The following is a 5,576-nucleotide window of genomic DNA, read 5'->3' on the forward strand; positions in this document are numbered from 1 at the left end:
ATAAAACCTTTTTAAAAAGTGCAAAAAATGTGTTTTAATATGTGGAAGCAAAATCATATACAAATAAACTATAATGACAAGATTTAGTTCTAATAATGACTTCATATTCTTCCTCACTAAAAAAACCCTTTATCCAGAGAAGTTAAAAATAGAAGGATTTCCTCTTTCTATATTTTGATGTTTAGATAACAGGGTGACTGTAAAATGGTGGTAATGTAGGTGAGAGCAGAGTCCAATTCTCCCTGTGCTCAGTTGGAACACCTAGCCGATCTTCTGAGGAACAGAGTGAACAGCCAAACAGAATCCCAGCTTATATGAAGTTTGGAGGCAAAAAAAATGCAGAGGACATTGGAAAACCTACAGTGAGGAGATTACCCTGGGATGGTAAGGTCCCTGGGATCTGCACAGGACCAAAGCTGCTGTGGCCCTTGGCCTGGAGCCTGCTGCAGGATACAGGGAGGAGAATTAGATCACCAGCTCCCTCCACTACCAGAGCAGGGATGGCAGCCTGGCACCAGGAGGGATCCAGAGGCTTGAAGTCACTGCGGGGATGGAGTGGGAGGGATAGAAGAAGAGTAAACATTTGGATGCAGAAGAAGAGTAAACATTTGGATGCAGCTGGACCTTAATTACCTGTGGGGAGAATATTGGTAAGAATGTGGTCTACATAGAGTCCAACTGGATCCCTGATCCCTTGTAAAAGAACTCTTGGTCTTAAGAGTTATATTTTCACCCACTCTGAAACTAATCTGATGACTATCAGTCAGATAGTCATCTGACTATCAGTCACAAAGTGGGAAACACACAGAGTGGGAGGTACACATCTGCTGGAACTGTGGATGCTGGCACCAGAGAAATTGGAGTGCCAGGCAACACCTGGAGAAGGGAGGAGTTGGGCTGTGTCTGTCCCTAACTCTGATAAGTCTCTGGACTGGTTGGAAAGTGGGGCTGTGTGAAAAGCCATGCACTTGTTGGGAACTGCAGGCAGCTGCTTTGTAAGGAACTCTCTGGCAGCAGCTGGTGCACCCCGAGGGTGATTTCAGCTGTAGGAGCCCACAGTGAGTGGCTGAGGGATACGGTGCAACCTGCCTGTCTCACTCTGTACACTCAGAGTGAAGGGCTGGGCGGTACCACGTGGTGCCCTGCTTGTCTCAGGCTGGAGATTGACTCATGCTGTGAGCAGCTGAGTGACTGATTTGAGCCTGGCAGCTCACAGAAGAGCTGCAGGAAACTGTGAATATTGTGACCCAGACCTGGTCCCCATCCTCTCAGAACCAATAGAAGGAAGAAAAGCGAAGCCCAGCCCCCACTTCCTGTGGCATCCAGGAAGACCAGCAGAACTTGCTGAACAGGTTTAAAGTCAGCAGGAGGCTTATTATTATCTTTTTCTTTTTGGATCCTCTTTCTTTTTTATTCCTTTTCTTTCCCCCCAAGTGAGACAATAAGGTGCAGAGCTACAAAGGGTCCAGAGACAGATCGAAAGGGGGAGCACAAGGCTAACCCCCAAAACTGAGAAACTGAGACAAATGTCACTTTGCTATCCCACAGAGCTGTCATTTTATTGTGTATGTGTATTGTTATTATCTTGTAATTATTTTTTACCACTTTTATTTTATTAGTATTTTTATTTCTCTTCCTTATGTTTAGTTTTCCTTATTTTATTTCCCTGTTAAACTGCAGTGTTTGACTGGTTTTCTTTATTCTCTCTTTATTATATTTTAATTTTCCTTCTTTCACTTCTCAGTAACACACAACTCTTAATTGGGTACTTTCTATTCTGGTTATCCAAATCATATATTCCTTGTCATATTATTGTTGTTACAGTACTATTGTAAGTAACTGTTGTTCCATACAATTGTACATACTACACAGCAACCCTCCATGATCTTAGCCCACTTCACTTCAATCCTGAGCATTATTGCTGTTGTGGTTAACTCTATTCTCTCGCACACTATGCCTACTTTCTATCCTTTACTCTCACTGTATCTAATCATCTAGCCCTGCACAAGTGCTCTGTTTTCTGGATTCAGCTCACAATCATTCTCCCCTCTAAGAATCTTAACTCTCTTTTAACATTTATAAAAAGTGGCTAGTTGGGTGAAATATCACAATTAACACTATACTTATACAAAGAATCTCCTATCTCTTCTCTATTTCCTGGTACTTTATGTCTCATAAACTACTCTCTTGCTGTCTTAATCCATTTGCCTATGCTCTGCCACTGATCACACACAAAAATAGGTGGGAGCTGTGAACATCAGTACACCTGCTGCAGGAGAGAAACCACCAACAAAGGAACCACAAAAAGGTAAAAACCCAAATACAAGAGAGCCCACACAAACAGAACAAAGGGCAAAGCCAGAGTGTCCAGACAAGAAGTTCAGAGAGACCACACCACTGAACTTCATAGAATTCCTACCACAAAAGTTCACTCTACAAAGACAGCTAACAAGGAAACCATCAGGAAGCACAGAAACAAAAAAGAAAGAGTCCCCTAAAATGGGGAGACAAAAAAAGGAATATGCAATCAAAAGGAATGGAAGACATCCCAGTAAAAGAGCTAAACGAAATGGAAGTAACCGAACGATTAGATATAGAATTTAAATTAGTGCTCGCTTTGGCAGCACATATACTAAAATTGGAATGATACAGAGAAGATTAGCATGGTCCCTGCCCAAGGATGACATGCAAATTGGTAAAGCATTCCATATTTTTAATAAAGAGCTTCTGAGACAAAAGAAGTCTAAAAGAATACACCTCTATCAAACCAGCTCTGCAAGAGATGCTAAAGGGAATGCTTTAAGGAAAGGAAGAAAAACAGAGAGACAGAGAGGAACACAGGTAAACAAATGGCAATGAATAAGTATCTGTCGATAGTAACCTTAAATGTAAATGGATTAAATGCTCCAATGAAAATACATAGAATATCTGAATGGATAAGAAAGCATGACCCACACATATGCTGCCTACAGGAGACCCACCTCAGGTCAAAAGACCTACACAGACTGAAAGTGAGGGGCTAGAAACAAATATTCCAAGCAAACAGACAGACAAAAAAAGCCAGGGTAGCAATACTCATGTCAGATAAAATAGACTTCAAAAAAGAGCCATAAAAAGAGACCCAGAAGGTAACTTTATAATACTCAAAGGAAGAATTCATCAAGAAGACATGAAAATTGTAAATATATATGCACCCAACATAGGAGCACCCAAATATATAAAGAAGATCTTGTAGGGCTTCAAGAAAGATATAGACAGCAACACAATTATAGTAGGAAATTTCAGCACCCCATTATCAAAAATGGATAGATCTTCCAAACAAAATATCAACAAAGATATTGCTGCATTGAACAATTTCCTAGATAAATGGGCTTAACTGATTATATATATATATATATATATATATATATATATATATCTTCAATTCCAAAGAAGCAAAATATACATTCTTTTCAAGTGCACATGGAACATTTTCAAAGATAGGCCATATGATAGACACAAAAAACAAGCCTAAACAAATCTGAGAAAATTGAAATTGTATCAAACATTTTCTGTGACTACAACAGACTGAAACTACAAACAAACCTCAAGGAAAAAACTCAAAAACACTCAAACTCATGGATATTGAATAGCATGCTATTAACCAGTCAATAGGTCAAGAAGGAGAGCAAGGAAGAAATCAAAAAGTCTCTGGAAATGAATGAAAGTGAACTCTCAACAACCCTAAACCTACGGGACACTGTGAAGGTAGTCCTGAGAGGGATGTTCATAGTGATACAGGCCAATGTGAAAAAAAATAGAAGCATTTCAAATAAACAACCGAACCCTACACCTACAAAAACTTCAAGCGCAGCAACAAAGATAGCCCCAGAGCAAGTAGAAGAAAAAAAAAACTAATATCAGAGAATAATTAAACAACATAGAGACTAAAAGCACAGTTCTAAGAATCAATAAATCCAAGAGCTGGTTCCTTAAAAAGATAAACAAAGTTGACAAGACTTTAAGCAGACTCATCAAATCAAAAAAAGAGAGAGGGAGAGAGGACCCGAATAAACACAATCAGAAATGAAAGAGAGATTACAAATTACACCACAAAAATACAAAGAATTGTAAGAAATTACAGCAAAGAACTATATGCCAAGAATTTTGAAAACCTGGATAAAATTAAAAAATTTCTAGAAAAATATAATCTTCCAAGACTCAATGAAGAAGAAGACAGAAAGCCTGGACACATAACAGCTGGCAAAATTGAAGCATTAATCAAAAAACTCCTGACACACAAAAGCACTGGACCGGTTGGTTTTATAGGAAAATTCTACAAAGCATTTAAGGGTGAGCTAACCCCTATCCTTCACAGACTATTCCTATCCTTCACAGAGCTAACCCCTATCCTTCATAGGCTAATCCAAAATGATGGAAGACTCCCAAACTCTTTTTATGAAGCCAGCATCATCCTAATTCCAAAACCAGATAGAGACACAACAAAGAAAGAAAACTTCAGGCCAATATTTCTGATGAACATAGATGCTAAAATCCTCAAGAAAATATTGGCAAACCACATCCAGTAATATGTTAAAAAGATCATACACCATGACCAAATGGGATTCATCTCAGGGATGTGAGGGTGGTACAATATTTGCAAATCAATAAATGTAATATATCACATAAACAAAAGCAAAAACAAAAATCACATGATCATATCAATAGATGCAGAAAAAGCATTTGATAAGGTATAGCACCCATTTATGATAAAAATACTCAACAAAGAAGGAATATAGGGAGCAATCCTTAATATAATTAAGGCCACATATGAGAGACTGATGGCCGACATCATGCTCAATGGGTAAAAACTAAAAACTTTTCTACTAAGATCAGGAACAAGACAAGGTTGTCCACTTTGACCACTTCTATTCAACATAGTACTGGAAGTCCTAGCCATAGAAATCAGAGAAGAAAAATAAATAAAAGACATCTAAATTGGAAAAGAGGAAGCAAAACTCATTATTTGCAGATGACATGATACTGTACATGGAAAATCCTATAGACTGCACCAAAAAACTGCTCAGCTTAATAGATAAATTTAGCAAATCAGCATGGTACAAAGTCAATATCCAGAAATCAAAGCCAGTTTTGTACACCAACAATAAAACATCAGAAACAGAAATCAGGAAAAAAAAACATTCAATACAGCAAAAAGAAAAATAAAATATCTAGGAATAAACCTAACCAAGGAGGTAAAAGACCTGTATACAGAAAACTACACAACACTGAAAAAAGAAATCAAGGGAGACACAAATAAATTGAAACATACCTTGTTCATGAATCCAAAGAATTAACATCATCAAAATGTCCATACTACCCAAAGCAATTTATAGATTCTATGCAATACCTATCTATTAAAGTACCAATGGCGTATTTCACAGATATAGAACAAACACTTCAAACATTTATATGGAACTATAAATAACCCTGAATAGCTACAGCAATTTTGAGAAAGAAGAACAAAGTAGAAGAGATCACAATACCAAAATGTACTACAAGGCCACTGTAATCAAAACAGCCTGGTACTGGGACAA

At 37.9% G+C, this 5,576-nt stretch overlaps 1 non-coding gene across 1 annotated transcript; it reads left to right on the top strand.

Moving 5' to 3' along the window:
- The first annotated feature begins 2,608 nt into the window (after positions 1–2,608).
- Positions 2,609–2,715, top strand: LOC119002863 (U6 spliceosomal RNA). Its single transcript, XR_005069827.1, has one exon. It is a non-coding gene; the product is annotated as a U6 spliceosomal RNA (small nuclear RNA).
- Positions 2,716–5,576: the final 2,861 nt, after the last annotated feature.

Source organism: Sturnira hondurensis, unplaced genomic scaffold (genome assembly GCF_014824575.4).
Source record: "Sturnira hondurensis isolate 20B ecotype Veracruz unplaced genomic scaffold, ASM1482457v3 Scaffold0018292, whole genome shotgun sequence".
NCBI lineage: Eukaryota > Metazoa > Chordata > Mammalia > Chiroptera > Phyllostomidae > Sturnira > Sturnira hondurensis.